The sequence below is a fragment of the Schistocerca piceifrons genome, chromosome 4, assembly GCF_021461385.2.
Source record: "Schistocerca piceifrons isolate TAMUIC-IGC-003096 chromosome 4, iqSchPice1.1, whole genome shotgun sequence".
Lineage (NCBI taxonomy): Eukaryota > Metazoa > Arthropoda > Insecta > Orthoptera > Acrididae > Schistocerca > Schistocerca piceifrons.
Genome location: NC_060141.1, coordinates 141,518,778 through 141,535,984, shown reverse-complemented (window position 1 = coordinate 141,535,984; position 17,207 = coordinate 141,518,778). Strand labels below are relative to the sequence as shown.

General features: G+C 38.5%; 1 long non-coding RNA gene across 1 annotated transcript; it reads left to right on the top strand.

Annotated features, from left to right (window-relative positions):
* The first annotated feature begins 6,147 nt into the window (after nt 1-6,147).
* LOC124796465 lies at nt 6,148-16,944 on the top strand. The gene is made up of 3 exons (XR_007016772.1): nt 6,148-6,318; nt 16,052-16,161; nt 16,864-16,944. It is a non-coding gene; the product is annotated as an uncharacterized LOC124796465 (long non-coding RNA).
* Nucleotides 16,945-17,207: the final 263 nt, after the last annotated feature.

The following is a 17,207-nucleotide window of genomic DNA, read 5'->3' as shown; positions in this document are numbered from 1 at the left end:
AGGAGGATATAAGATGAACATCAACACAAGCAAAACGAGGATAATGGAATGTATTTGAGTTAACTCAGGTGATGCTGAGGGAATTAGATTAGGAAATGAGACACTTAAAGTAGTAAAGGAGTTTTGCTATTTGGGGAGCAAAATAACTGATGATGGTCGATGTGGAGAGGATATAAAATGTAGACTGGCAATGGCAAAGAAAGCGTTTCTGAAGAAGAAAAATTTGTTAACATCGAGTATAGATTTAAACGTCAGGAAGACGTTTCTGAAAGTATTTGTATGGAGTGTAGCCATGTCTGGAAGTGAAACATGGACGATAAATAGTTTGGACAAGAAGAGAATAGATGCTTTCGAAATGTGATGCTGCAGAAGAATGCTGAAGATTAGATGGGTAGATCATATAACTAATGAGGAGGTATTGAATAGAATTGGGGAGAGGAAGATTTTGTGGCACAACTTGACTAGAAGAAGGGATTGGTTGGTAGAACATGTTCTGAGGCCTCAAGGTATCACAAATTTAGCATTGGAGGGCAGCGTGGAGGGTAAAAATCGTAGAGGGAGACCAAGAGATGAATACACTAAACAGATTCAGAAGGATGTAGGCTGCAGTACGTACTGGGAGATGAAGCAGCTTGCACAGGATAGAGTAGCACAGAGAGCTGCATTAAACCAGTCTCGGAACTGAAGACCACAGCAACAATAACAGACAGATTATTATACCATATTTGTGTCAATTTTTATTGTATTATTTCATATAACTGCTTGTGTACTGGAAAACTTTCTAATTTTTATGCAAACTGTCCTGTCATGACTGATCAATGTTTTGCCTGTGGTATTAAATGGTAAATGGTGAAGATCGACCTGCATAGGCCTGTCCAAGGTACTGGGATACTAACTACTGCTTCTCAATATGTTTATTCCGTAATGAAATTTAACATAAATATACACTTTTTTTGTAAGCAGCAGCTGAATCCATTGAATTATTCCCAGAAATATGAATCATCCATGCAAAGAATTAAAATAATTTATTTTGCCCCAGAACGGTATTCATTGTTCAGGAACACACATTCTGAATAACTCACTTAGTTTAGCTAGTAATAAAGCTCAATTTAAAAGTAGTGTAAAAGATTAATTTGTGGCCAGCTTTTTCTATTCCACTGAATAATTGCTGAACAGAACTGGCAGATGTGTGTGTCTATAAATATATGATTAATAATCTCAAATGATCTGAGTGTTAGGTAAAATCCAACTTCTCCATATCTTCAGTGTAACAGTTTCACCACCGTAATCACTGAGGATGTCCTCACTCTGGATCTATTGTGCAAAAATATAACTAATGTAACCTACGAGGACATGCTGAAATGTCGTGCCTCCAATTTTTATGTGAAAACTGTTAAAGCTCCTTAAATAAAACAAATTTTATAAACGCTCTTCATCTTTGCTCTTCACATCTACATATTTACTTCTCTATATAGTCACTCTGGTGACAAACACATTTCTCCCAACAACAGACCAGTTTGTTGATCCTGTCACTGTAGAATGTTTAACTTTTTTGATCGAAGCTAGAGCCTCACCTCTGCTTGCTCCACTTTATCACTATAAAAGTGAAGTTCTCGAGGGTGTTCTTTACTGTTGGGAAACATATGAAAATCGGATGGGGGCAGGTTGAGGTTAGCACCAATGTGTCCTCAATTATGAGTATAAACAACCCAATGTCACACACTACTGATGTGGATACAACCTTCACCATATTCAGCTTTCGTTTTTCTATGGATTTCAATTGGAGGTACACTTTATGTGGTTAAAAATTCAATTACAGCACTCTTTTTCTTGCACACCAAAATAGTTACGTTACACACTGCCCTGTTACACTCTACTGTTTGGGGCCCTCTAACAGGGGAGGGTTAGAACTTGCGTCAGCAAAGCAGCAATGTTGATCAAGTAATATGCATGACATGTAGTACCTCAAACAAAATTGACAGCAGAATAAAAAGTTTTCAGCACACCCAGGTAATTTAAACTAATAAAATATTTCTTTGTGTGATATGGTGATGATGAGTTCCCATACTCCAAGGAGCATAGGGAACGACGCGGGAGACCCACACCACGGATTAGGCAAGGTCATAGCGGAGGTGGTTTGCCATTGCCTTCCTCCGACCACAATGGTGATGAATGATGATCATGAAGACAACACAACAACACCCAGTTATCTCGAGGCAGGGAAAATCCCAGACCCCACCGGGAATCGAACCTGGGACCCTGTGCACGGGAAGCAAGAATGCTACCGCAAGACCACGAGCTCCGGACTTGTGTGATATAGTTACAAATTAACAGTTTTCAGATTTGTTTACTTTACTTGTACTGTGAAACTTCCGTCTTGACTTAGAAGCACATAATTTGTACACCGCCAACAGACAATAGGCCTTAGTAAGTGACATAAATTTGAACTTGATATTCCAAACTGTTCAAGAGAAAAAAAAAGTCTTAACAGACTAACATAATATTTTTTTGGGTGATACAATTACAATTTTTGCTTTACTTGTGCTGTGAAACGATGCTTCTTGCCAAATTTCATGATGCTAGGTCAATGGGAAGCATTCTATAGGTTTTGATGAGTGAACTTTCGAGTATCAAAATATGCGATGTAAGTGGCCGTATCTTTTGATTGCTTTGGCATTTTTAGGCCACAAAGGGATCGGAAATCTTAGGAAGTGACATGAATTTGAACTTGATCCGCCGAACTATTCCAGAGAAAGAAGTCTTAACAGACGAAAAGACAGGCAGACAGACATATAAAAAAATGCCAAAAATATTCTTTGTGTTATGTAATTACAGATTAGCCATTTTGGGAACTTTCCTTTACTTGTACTGTGAAATCTTGTTTTTTGCCAAATTCATGATTCTAGGTCAAACCTTCCGTCTTGCCAAATTTCTTGAATCTAGGTCAATGGGAAGCACCCTACAGGTTTTGATGAGTGAGTTTATGAGTATCAAAATAGTGACGTAAATGTCTGTATCTTTTGATTACATTGACTTAGAAGCGTATAATTTGTACACTGCCAACGGACCATAGGCCTATAGGTTTTGATGAGTGAGTTTTTGAGTATCAAAATATGTGACATAAATGGTCGTATCTTTTAACTGAAGTGACTTAGAAGCTTAAATATTTTACACTGCCAAGTGACCATAGATATTAAAACGTGATTTAAATTTGAACTTGATGCGTGTACTGTACCTGTTCCTGAGAAATAACAGTCAGACTGGCAGACAGATAGACAGACAGACGAACAACATAGCGATCCTGTAAGAGTTTCGTTTTTGCATATTGAGGTACAGAAACCTAAAAACATTATAAAGTGGTTGGTCATAGTATCAATGCAAACCATATGAAGATGCTGCTGTCCAACTGTCCATATCTTGATTTAAACGGTTCACGCTTTCCTTTAGGTCTGGTGGAATGAGCATCTCCTATCAGAATGCGACGTGCTTATGGTCTTTTGTAGCATCGTCTCTTCATACAGTATCAGAGTCTCAAGTTTTATTATGATGGACACCAGCATGGAATTGCTGATTCAGACAATTTATATTTTACATGATGGATTCTCTAAGCCTTTACTTTATTTTATTTGGCCGTCGGCGCTGCTGTACAACACACCCATCACTAAGTATTGAGAACGTTACAAGCAATAATACAACACAAAGTTCAGTTACAGAACAAACTCATAGACGCTTGATACTACAATGTAGTTTCTGCAGTATGGAAGTATACAGGGTGTCTCTCCTAAGAGTTGTCAGGCGCATTTTCTGTAGGAGTTCGGTAGATATTTCCAATTTGGTTTTTTGCAATGTGTAGCTGGAGTCAGCCCAGGCAAATAATGTTCACCAACTTATGGCCTATGGTATAATATTTTGGGGAAATCAACCAATAGCAAAAACAGTGTTCCATGCACAGAAGCGAGCAATAAGAATTATGTGCAGTGTACATCCTAGGCACACGTGCAAGGCTCTGTTTAGAGCTCTACAAATCCTTACAACACCTGCCCAATATATTTGTTGGCTGATGCGCTTTGTTTCAAAAAATAGCAACTTATTCAAAATCAATAGCGCATACCACAGTTATAATACCTGAAGGAAACTGGATATCCATTATGAGCTAAAAACGAAAAGCATGAAGCACGGTCCAGAAGGGGGTTTTATACAGTGGCATAAAGATTTTTAATACCCTCCCACTGCACATTAAAGAACTGGTTGGAAACATGCCAAAGTTTAAAGAAAATCTGAAGCAGTTCCTTTTAGATGAATCTTGTTACAGTATTGATGAATTTCTTAGTAAAAATGCATAGAATCTCTTGTTTGTGCTTTAACCTTACTGTGTGACCTCTACAATTGATTAATCATACTCTGTAAGTACAGTGTAACTTAATACTATACCCAAATTTATGTATGTCTGTAAATGACGCCTGTAGAACTTAAGAACAATACCCAAATTTATGTATGACTGTATATTCTGTCAGATGTCCTGTATCTTAACTAATATGGAAGGGTATATGCTAAACTTCAAAGTTTCTTAAATCTAATGATAAGATCAATGTATCTGTGCACAAAACAATAATCTGTGAAAAACCTTGACTCGTTCTATATCCAGGGAAATGTTCCCATATGGATCTATGGAATACGAAATAAATAAATAAATCGCGTCTTTCATTCGACCCCCAGTGTCGACGGGAATTGTCGATTTGTTTCCTGTTACAAATAAAATTATTGTTAAAGCGGACTTTTACTTGTCCATTCCATAGACCGGTCCCATCTTGGTCTAGTGAGATATTCGGTTTATCGTTATGAATTAAAAGGAACACGTAAAATAACCAGTACTGCAGCAGCGATAGCAACGCTCTTGCCCATGGTGACTGTTACTGTCATACAGCAATGCTGTTCAGTCGCTGTTGAGATAGTGGTTATTCTTCGTGTTTAACATCCCTCTTAATTCATACCGACAAAACAGATCTCGTGCTACAATAATTTGGGACAACTCTATCAAATCAGCACGTAAAATGCCGTTTTAAAAACCATTTTATTTGCAACGGGAAACAAACCGACGCTTTACGTCGACGTTGCGCGCCGGATTAAAGGCGAGATGTGCACTATTTTTTGGGATGATTCCAGTTACACATTGCAAAAACGAAACTGCAGATCTCTGAAAAAAAAAAACCGTCTTAGATGCGACGTACTGTGTATTCGAAATGGGACTTGCTTTGCGAAAAAATATCTTTCACTTATGGGCTAACAACACAAAAACGTAAAAGTGAAATTGTTGAATTCAGAAATCAATAAATAATAAAAGCAAAAGAGGTGAGAGTTAGAGCACGGCGTCCTCAAAGCTGAAAGACGCTGTGGTCAGAATCGACTCGTAAAATAGAAACTTTGTCAATTGTTGTTCAACAGAGATTCGTTACGTTTCTGATGTTATTGTCGATAGTTCTTTGTTTGACATACTACGAAGCAAGCTTGGACGATATTATATGTGTTATTGTTGAATTTTGTGGTATGTATTGTATCGTTGGAAGCAGCATATGCTAGAGGTAAGAACACATGAAATATGGTTCCGTTTCCATGCGGAACTGTCAGTAGTTTTTTTAATGATGCGTTTTCTTCCTTTTTTGGATGTATTTTGCAGTTATTGCGTGTTACGAGTCCTTGAAACATTGATCTTCTTGTAGAGGCAACGACGGAAAAGAAATATATGTCTTCATATTTACCATGTTGCACTTTCAGAGCAAGACAAACACAGTTACGGCTTGGAAATTTATTGCAGTTAAATGCACACGTAAATTCTTGAGTGGCTGCGTCTTTTTTAAAGTTTTAAGTATTCCAAGAGTAGTACCGGATGAGCCATGCGCAATTCGTAATTCCACGAATATTCTGATGCAGCTTTCGGTCAGAAAGAATTTTCTTGGGTATTTGAGAGTATGATGAACGTTACGGAGAAATGCAGTTAGTATTTGGTTTCCAGCAACGCAAGTTTCTGATGCTTGTTTCTGTGGTATAGGTTTTACATACGGTGTTAAGGTCACATTGCTGCCACTTCAGCAGAAAAAAAACGACTCTCTTCTTTACTGCTGCCACTTCAGCAGAAAAGAACGACTCTTCTTTACTATGATGGGTTACATCCATGTCAAATCAACAAGTGCTAGAACGTAACCGCCTAACATTTATTTGAAATTAAGAGTGCATCTAGTATTCATAAACAGTAACGCACGTTCTACTGACCGAAGGTTACTGAGTACTGGTTTTTGACTTGCGGAAGGGTACCCAGTATTGGTTTGTTCACAATTTGTATTCTCATGAAGCTAGAACAATGAAACTGAGTTCATTTGAAAGCTCTTTAAAGAGCATTTAGATGATATAAAACGCAATTAGCTGAAAAACGTATATTAATTTTTTTTTATAAAAACAATTTAGGCCAACTGCATTTTGATAAACTGCGAAAGATACTGTTTTTTTCCACATATTCTAGAAGTCTTAACCTAGAATGAACATGGGTTATGTCAAGGTAATTTTGTGTTTAAGATGGTACAGTAAAACACCTACAAAATTAATTTATTGTATGTATTAGGCCCACTTTTCGTTAGCTATGTGGTATTGTTTAACATGTTTCCAACTACATGGGCTAACCACCAGTGTCCATTATACTCACAAGTAACATTTCTAGAAATCATAACAAACTCCTTTGATGACTGTCTTGACAGATTTACACCATAATCCGTTATGCCCAGTCAACAGTAGGCCTCACGAAAAATATTGAAAAATGAGCTTAGATGTACAGGGTGGGGTTGAAGGTTATCGTTGGAACACTGCACAAGGAGCAATTCATCCCTTTGTAGCTTATCAAAAGGCTGGTGACAGACTTGTGCATGCAAATATGCCATTATATCAGAATGACTCACACATGATATTGTTGCTATGCATCTGTTCCAGTCCAACATGGTTGACTCTCTGACCAAAAAAATTAATAGAAAGTCTACTAAAATACATCACTTCTCTGAGGGAGTGGCAGCTCAGTAGAAAGCACTTCATCAACCTGTGCTATCTTGAAGGAGATGAAATATTCAGCCACCTCTCATGGTAAAGGAGGTAGTGATGGTGTTGGTGGAGAAGTCAAGAGACTGGCTGCCTGAGCAAGCCTGCAATGCCTATACACTGATCAGACCATGACACCCAAACCATTTTGTGTTGCCAGGGTTTACAGCTACTAAGGAAGATCATGAAAATGAAGAATTGAAATTTACAGGTAGATTTGAGAAATGTTGCACAGTTGTAGGGGCACAAACACTTAAGACCTTTATTCACCTATGCAAAAACAAAGCCAATAGGAAAATTGTATTAAAACAAAACAATAAGAAATGTGTATTTGGACTTAAGGAAAGAAAAGTTGAAATGGTGCAAATGTTTGACAGTGCTCCAGCATTGTTTGATGACATCAATGGATGTATTGCATTTGAATGTATTGAACGCTGGTGGTTAGGTAGCATAGTTGGAAAAAATTAGAAAAAAGGTTAGTGTCTTACATCCACATCCGTCACATTCTCTAGCCATACGGACATTTTTTCTGTAAGCACCAGGGGACAAAACAAATCTTGAACTACAACCCTATGAATGCTGCATGGTGAACATATACATTATTCATTGCAGAAATTATGATATGAAACAAACTGACTGGCTAGAAGGATGATGAATTGGACTGACACAGTACATCTGAATAAGCAACGGGAACTAATACAGGGTGTATACGACCCGGGACATCCGGGAGATCCTGGAAAAACCCGGGAATTTTTTCGTCCGGGAGAAAACCGGGAAAAACCCGGGATTTTTTTAGAGTTCCGGGAACTTTTCCTTGTTTTAGTTAGTAGGTTAAATTTTTTTTGATTTTGATTGGTAAGAACCAATACTCTAATGAAGGATATTACTGTATCCCGCTTCTGCAGAATAATGCTGCAGCAAAAAAACATGAACAAGAGAAATAAACGAAAATAAAACTTAAGTCGCAAAGGAAATGCGCCATATACAACAACAAAACATAGTACACATACATGTGTCTGCCAACCAAAGTGTCTCAAGGCTTTAGGAACAATATGCAGTGCTTCCTAACAACAAATTGCCTCCGATGAGCATGACATGACAGCTGTTTACATTGGATTCATTTGAGCAGTTGCGGGCGGGCTCTTGCGCATGCGCAGTTGAGTCGCCTATGAGTAGTACATTCTCCCGCTTCTTGCTAATTGATGTATGGCTGGGCGCCACTATCTGAATTGCTCCAGTTCGGAAATATCGTAGATCCAGGGCTGATGCACAGAGCAGTCTGAGTTTTAGTGGGGAGGTGGGTAGTCTCCACGTGACCTGTGTTTACGTCTAGTGATTTTGCTGCTTCCTCTTCGTTTATTGCTCTCATATTAAATGAAAACAAAACGGATTTCTGTGGCCAGGAGCTACCAAATGAATTAAAATACGTTCACATAATTACGGAAGGCTAAAATATGTTGTTAGTTTCAGGTTATTTCCACTTTTCTGGCAGTCAAGCATTAATCACCTTGCAGAACAATGAAGTTATTTTTGTCGGTTTGCTAAAGAGATTTGGCTTTTATTAATATTTTGCGCTGAGGCAGTCAATTTATTTGAAACGAAGTGTTTAATTTCACACTGTTGGCTAGTTTCAACTGTTCGTTGAATTTCAAGTGCACGTTTTCCATCTTCTAGCTTGTATGGCATTATGCCATAATAAAGAACCAAACATGAGATAATACAGTACTGGTACTCAAGAAAATTTACATCTGAATCTGGACATACGATTGTGCACTTTAAGCCGAATTATGCATTTTAGTATAGTTCACGAAATTCCGATGCTCCTGAAGTATCCTTTGATGTCTTGTTTCTTTTATGACATAATGCAAGATCTTTTAATATTTTACACCTACGAACATGCGGGCTTCCTGCGCCATCGTAGCTGCGCAGGCGCAGTGACGCCTGTTATCTGGCGCTCTCTGACAACTGCTGAAACGAACCAATTTCTAACAGGTCACGGGAAAATATTGCGAATGATGGTTTGAAAAGTGTTACTTTCAAAGTAAATTTCCTTTTACGCAAGATGAACTATGTGCAAGAATGTACGATGAATTTCTTAAACCACAGAGCGTTTGACTCTCATTTAAAAATCAACTCTTTGAGGACGACCATCAAGAATAATTTCGAGCCCAGAAGATCCGACATTTACATCGTTATTAAAAATTTTACTGGCACATTTGTGTGATGTATCTTAAAGTGTAACACGCGCAAGATGATCAGCATTATTTGTGGAAGCTTATCTTCTCTTGCAGCTTATTAATCATCGAGACCAATATTATTTGTGAAAGCTTTGTTTTTCTTCTAGCAAAACTACGTATATTAATTTAAACCATTAACTTTTCTTTTTGTGCGTTCGCGCTATATAAGAGTGATCTTGCTATTGGTTGACTCCACTTCGTGTCCTGTGCTGTCTTCAGCTGCCGAGATCACGTGACATAAGCTATGACTGTCTTACACATGGAGGTACATGGGCTTACAAAATCGCGTCGCAATCTCGATTTCATTGCTTCGGAAAGTAACATGACAGTCAAGACTGTGGTAACATGCAGTGTTTGGTAGAATTCGAATTTATACTTCCGTAAAACGAAGAAATGCAGTGTACATGTTGCTGCACATCAGAGATCTTTCCAAAACGTGTTTTTTCCCCCTTGGGTTTCGTTTCCTACAGTGCCGGCAAATTCTACGTCTGTGTAGAAAATCATAAACATTCTAAGGATTGATAAGTTGTACAATGCCGAGGAAAAGTATACTGTCATTTAACACGGAAAAAGTGTATTTTCATCCGGGAGAAAGTGTATTTTCAACCGGGAAACCCGGGAATTTTTTTTCCTTGTCCACCTATACACCCTGTAATAGGCCTATCTCTGGTATTCAGTTAAATTGATTTTTATTAAATGTTGTATTTTTAAATTCATCATTGATAAGGAAATAATTTTTTGTGACTCTGTTCTAGGCAAATATATTTTTGTGACTATCTGTTCTAAGCTGTTTCATTTTTATGTCCACACTTTATACAATAACACATAGCTGATGAGAAGTAGGCCTAATATTAAAAGAAAATTAATTCTGAGCGTTTTTTACAGCACCATCTTAAACATAAAATTACTTTGACAGTGATCAACGTTCATCCCAAGTTAAAACTTCCAGGATATGTAGGGGAAAACAGTATCTTTCACATATATTTCTTTGAACAGTGGAAACTCCAAGTAGCAATATCAACAATGTAGGAAAAGACAGATTGCTGCTTACCCTAATGAAGAAACGTCAAGCTGCAGAGAGGAACAATTAAAAGACACTTAAAAGCTTGCCAACTCCAACATCATGGGCCAGAATGCATTACGTGGGATGCAAGCAGCAGTCTTGAGGGGGCAGGGAAGGGGAAGTAATAGTAGTGTAAAGTTAGGGAGAGAGACAAATGCTGTCTGGTTGAGTGTGGAGGGACTAGACTGCCAACAGGCGCAGCATCAGGAGGTTGTGTGGGAAGGAGGTGATGAAAAGAAGGATCAAAAAAGGAGAGGAGTGGGGTAAGACAGGCGGATGCATTGGCAAAGAGCTGCAAATAAACAGAGTGGAAGATGAGATTGGGGAGGAGATGCTAGGACAGACGGGGTGGAAACTGTTGGGTGGAAGGTGCGGGGACAGTACGTTACTGTAGGTTGAGGCCGGGACAATTAAGGGAGCGGAGAATGTATTGTAAGAATAGATCATCCCAACTCCTTGCCACAATGATCATATCCCTGTGGAAGAGACAGGTGCAAAACCTGCCCAATTCACCCATCCAGCACTTTCCTACTCCAGTCCTGTCACAGGTTCATCCTACCCGATCAGGGACTGGGTCACCTGTGAAAGCAGCCATGTCATTTACCAGCTCTGCTGCAAACATTGCACAGCATTTTATATTGGTATGTCCACCAGGATGAATGGCCACTGCCAAGCTATGGCCAAAAGCAAAGTACACCATTCTGTGGCACAACAGGCAGCTGGACATAACACACTTGATTTCCAGTGGCTATTTAACTATCAGAGTCATCTGGATCCTTACCTCCACCACCAGCTTTTGCAAACTGTGCAGATGGGAGCTTCCTTACAACACATTCTCTGCTCCCATAATTATTCCGTCCTCAATCCTTGGTAACGTACTGTCCCCACACCTTCCACCCAACAGTTTCCACCTCCTCTGTCCTATCATTTCCTACCCATTCTCATCTCCCACCCTGTTTATTTGCAGTCCTCTGCCAACACATCCACCCGTCTTTCCCTGCTCCTCTCCTTTTTTGCTTCTTTTTATCACCGCCTACCTGCCCCACAACCTCCTGACTTTGCAGCTGTTGGCAGTCTAGTCCCTGGATACTCCACCAGACAGTGTTTGTCTCACCCCTTACCTGTACACTACTATCCCTTCCCATTCCCTGCTCCCTCCAGATTGCTGAACTTGCATCCCACATCATATATTTCTGTGAGAATTTTAAAAACACAGTTTTTCAAAATGAAGTAGGCCTAAATTCAGTAATGATGTTTTTATTTAAAAATGAATATGGTATTAATAAAGTCTGGCTCAGGTCCCTGCCTGTCATAAATTTTCAATGTCATCAATCCATTATATAGCTGATGGTTGTCCATATTTGCAACTGTGAATACATTTCATGTATTTCATAACAGCTGTGGCCACTGCAGTGCCTGCATGTCCAAAGGAACATTGTATTGTAATTTGGAATAATACAGGCACTGCAATATCGTATCAGTCAGTTGATTTGATCACATTGGTGGTTTTTTCTATTCAAATAACTTTTGAAACCAAAGAAAGTTTTCCTGCCTGCATAGCTTTGGCTGATTTAGTTTGGGACTTATCGACAAACATAGACTTGTTTTTCTTAAAGGTTTGTTCGCAGAATGTGTGCACTCCAACAATGTGAGAATTTAGTTTTTCTTTGGGAATTGTAAGCTAGCTTGACTCACCATTCAGTTAACATTGCTTACAATCCCAGTACATGAAGATTTTCATGACTTGTTCCAAAAAAATTCCACTCAGGATTTATACCAAAATGTTTGAAGTGATAGCACAGATGGAGGAAATTCTGGGTCGGAACCTAATAGAACAGTGTAAATTAAATTAAGAAACTTCTCTGTCAAAATAGTTACCACTTTGTTCCAGTGTGTTACAGTTTCGGAATTTGTGGTATATTGACATGGGACTGTGACAGTATTCCTCTGACACACTTTTTGTGTCTACTGCTTTGTCATTGGCTGCATGTACCAGGCAGCTCACACACTCTCTTCCCTTCCCATCATACCTCATGCTGGACACTGATAATGTTGCTACATGAAACATATAAGTATGTGACTGGCCCTGACCTAGACTTTTACTGACTTGCACTTGTGAATCAAAATGTATGGCAAGCTATGATGCTCAGTCACATGTACATAAATAGGGCAGTCAGTAATATTTATGGGTGTAATATGCAGGATATAAGTGAATAATGTTTAGCCGTCTAATAATTAGGATATTTATAGAGCATTCATAATATATTTACTTGTAACTGTCGCTTGTCACACTGAATTATCCCTGACACCATTGTGTTGTATGTTACTGCAGATGTCCTGTCAATGTGTTCAGTTAAGATATTTAAATCGGGCTACATTCCTCAGTCTGTAATCAGTCAGCACTCAAGCACAGCATTGCCAATGATATGATGTTGATCTCAAGAAAAATGGGATGCGTTTGTGAATTTTTATTAAGTGTACAAACAAGAGCGATATTATCCAAACACACACACACACCTGTTTTTAGGTATTGTGTCTAATACAAAGTTGTGAGTGGTGAGGTCAGAGTATGTAAATACCATTTTTGTGTGTGTGTGTGTGTGTGTGTGTGTGTGTGTGTGTGTGTGTGTGTGTGTGTGTGTATGTTGGAGGGGGGGGGAGGTAGAGGGGGGCAGTGGAGCAAGCACTGTCCTTTGCTTATTGTTTCAAGTTATGAATGATGTATCTGGACCAACTGTTTGTACCTCACAGTTCTTTAGGATCAACCTCTTTTGGTGGATCACTAAGGTGTGATTCAAGTGCATTTCTTTCAGGAGAGCTTGTATATTGATGCAGAATGCAGGCTTCTGAGTGAGTACTGCACATTGTCCAGTCCATCCAAATTGCTGCTGCTAGCAAGCAGCAGTTTGACATTTTGGCAAACTGTGCATAAATATACTGGGTAATTTCCAAGAATGTTAGCATATTGAAGCCGTGTGTTGCAAACAATATATATTGAATGTGCGATTCTAAATCAGTCATGTGACTATGGTGGTGGGCATTATGAGCATGTTTATTGTGGTCACTACAGCAGTGACAAAAGAAGAGCGTTACTAAAATAGTTATAATTACAAAGGAAATGACCTACCTCACTCTTTGTTGATGTTGTTGTCATGAGAAAGTTCATTTGATGTGTATGCTATGGCAAACATTCCCTTTTTGCCATAACCTGGGTAGACTCTGCCAGTGTCACACAAAAATATGGGTAGAGTATCACATTTCTGACAAAAATTTAAACAATTTTCTACATTGCATAAGCATAGAATTAGATTCTTCCACATGAGGCAATCAGCCAAAGAAACGTCTGCAATACCAGACACCCCTCTCACTACTGTCACAAATCGCTTGAGTTTTCCTAGCATCTCACAAATAATTTATTGTAGCACCCACCACCACAGTCGCGTGATTCATTTAGAATCGTGTGTTCGATATATACCGTTTGCAGCCCACGGCTTTGATAGGCAAACGTTCTTGGAAATTACCATATATTGCATATCTTTGCAAAACTGAATTCCAGTTGGTTTTTCATGCTTAGAATGTCATCTTCTATACTTCATGGGTTTGCTCTGCATTGTTATTGATTATGAATTCCAATTTCACACCAGAAGTAAGCACATGCTCAAATACTTTTTCCCAATAATTGATGTTTCATTTTCACAGTGAAAATAAACCTTGGATGTTATATAGTGACCTATATACAGGGTGATAATAATTAAAATTTCAGTATCAAAAAGCTAGATGAAAAAAGAACTATTCCTCAGAGTGACATTAAATTTGAGTGGAATATGATTGAAAAATGGGGAAATGTTATGGAAAAAAAAGCTAATGAAAATGTTACCATTAGATGGCACTGCTAAGTGGCAGAATATGCAAAATAAAAGATGCTGGGTACATGACTGTTCCTCAGTTTGCATCATGACTATCGCAATGCTACATTGTATGGTGCTAGTAAAGTTCTTTTTCAAGAGTGGTGACTGCACCAGCAGGTCTGCAGAAGTTACAGACACTCAAGGGCATTAAAAAGGGGTTGGTCTGATGTCTGCCATGGGTATGGAGAAAATAATTATGAAATTTGAGAAGGTAGATTCTTTTGAAGAGCCTTGTGAGAGAAGGAGGAAAACAATTAATAAATGCCAGTAGAAGATGTGGCCACAGATTTACAGGGGTGATCGAGCGGTGGTGTGCAGACATGCAATGCACAGGGAATTGCCTGAACTTAAGACATACCTGTGAGCACAGTGCATAAAAATTCTATGAAATGTCTCACATTACTACCCATACAAAATTACCCATGTTTAGGAGTTGCTTCCTGCTGATCTTCCAGCAAAACAAATGTTCACTCAGGAATGTCTTGCTCATGTGGACATGGGCAATGAACGACCATGGAACATTCTTTGGGCAGGTGAAGCTAATTTCCATGTAAGTGCACAGAATTGCAGAATATGGGCAACAGAAAATTCAGTTACAGATTGAGTACTGCCTCATTTTGGAAAGGTAGTTGTGTCGTGCTGAGTGACATCATGTATTGTAGGGCCATATTTTTTGAGGAGATAAGGTCTATTACCTACGTCATCACTGTTAAATGCTGCTTTTGAGCACCAATGTCATTCCAAACATTCAACAGCTTTGAAATGTGGGTAGGATCACTTTTAGGCATAGGTTTGGTGCTGTTCCTCACGTTGCACAATCAGTGAAGCATCTGCTGCAGAGGCATTTTTGAAATTGCTGGAAGCCCTACAGCCTGCCCATCCAGATCACCTGATCTTTATCCTTGTGACTTCTGACTGTAGGTTTATCTGAAAAGTGCTGTTTTCAGTGCTCTGATTTCAAGTGTAGCTGAACTGAAGGCAAGTATTGTGCAACACATTCTGAATGTGACCTTTGAGACATTAGGATCTCTCGTGGAACATGCTGTTTCTCAATTTCAACTTGTGCCAGAAAACAGTGGACAGCATATTGAACATGTCTTGCGGCAGTCTCACAATTAAAAACTGATGTCATTATTGTTTCTTATACAATTTTTGGGTTAAGGACATTTAAAAACCTATATTTCCCATTAAATGTGGTACAACTTAGCCACCTTGGATGGGCTTACCTAACATTGGCATAACTGTTCATTGGCAAAATTGTGCAATCATGAACTTTGCATATGGTTGGGTGCAACTCAAACCTCCATTGTATTATGACTCGTTTGTATCTGAACCAATTTGCATTATACTCCATTCAAATTTGACATTCTGAGCAGCAGTAGTTTTTGTACAGTGTTTTGGAACTGGAACTTTACATATAATCATCCTGTATATATATTTATGCTCACGTGTCTATATCTGTTCAAGGATAGGCTTTTTTGCTTATCTCTGTTGTTGGGCATGGTTACTTGTTACTGTCTCTTTCTGATTGGTTATTAGAGTGAAAGTCAAACACACGTGTTTCTCAGTACTTAGAGGAAATGTGGTTCTTAGTGAACACACTTACTCTGTATGTGTGGTGTTTGGTGTATTTATTGCTCATCAGTGCAACTTCCTTGTTCGGACACAAGAATCTTGAAGTTCTAGGGACAAATAAAAGAATCTGCTGCATTGTACTGTTATATGTGATGTAGCTTACAGTTACTTTATACTCCTGTTGTTTTCAGGTGCAGCCATGGATTCAGAAACAGAGCTGATCCTTAAGAAGGAGCACAGGTACAGCATGTCAGAGCTGTTCCCTGTACTCTTGGACACTTATGATGCAAAAATGTTGCAGGTAAGCAAGCATACTGTCATACACATTTATAAGTCTTGCTTGTTATTTCATCTCACTGTATATAAGTAGTTGAACATATACTACTTCACAGATTTGTGTAAATTGTAATCCAAAATATGAGTCATTAAATGGCCATTCTTTGTGCCATTCTGTTACCTTTTTAAAATCAGAAAAAAATTGAATTATATAGTTTAAAAATGATGGTAACTGTGTCGTTATTTCCATGGTGAATAATGGTAAATGTTGACTACAGCATTGTTGCAAAAGTGAAATGTAAGTTCATAAAGACTCTGTCTTAGAAAAGTAGTGTAAGCAAGATAGCGTGGATGACCAACATATGGATTGTGTTGCATGGCTTGTGATGTGTGATTGTATATTGATGATTCTATGATTAATAACAATGCTTTATATTATTGAGTTGGACATGATATTTGTATCAACAGTATTTTGTTCCTTTGAAAACAACGTAACGCCAAAACTCGTAAGGATGAAAGAAATTAAATAAATTTTGTGGCCAAGTTGAGAGTTTTATTACAATGATTTGTGATATGCCATTTCAGTACTGGTTACACAATGACTTGTTCATGGAATGAACGCTTGTCATTATTCTGGATGGAGCTGTATTGAAGAGTATATTCACTTTACTAAAATGTATGTTTTTACTTGCTTCTCTTGGAGTTGACTTCATTATCTTTTTTATAGTGGTGTGATAATGCTGCAGGTCTGCTTTGTATGGAGAACAATCTACTGATGCTGGGATTCTGAGAGTCTGGTGAATCATTACGTATGAAATAAAAATATATTTGCACATTGAATATAAATGTAACATTCGTTTGCTTTTTTGAACTATCAATTCAGCTACAGTGCTTTCCATTGCATAGCACATGATTTGTTTCCATTACTCCACAACTTCCTGCAAAGCATTCACAAAGAAGAATGGCAAAGGTAACTGTTGTGACTCGCCGATCTTTCAAAGTGCCACTGTGCAGTTACGCGCGTCCTTTACATGCGGCACTGTCTGCCAGCCATGCAGCAGCAGCGCCACC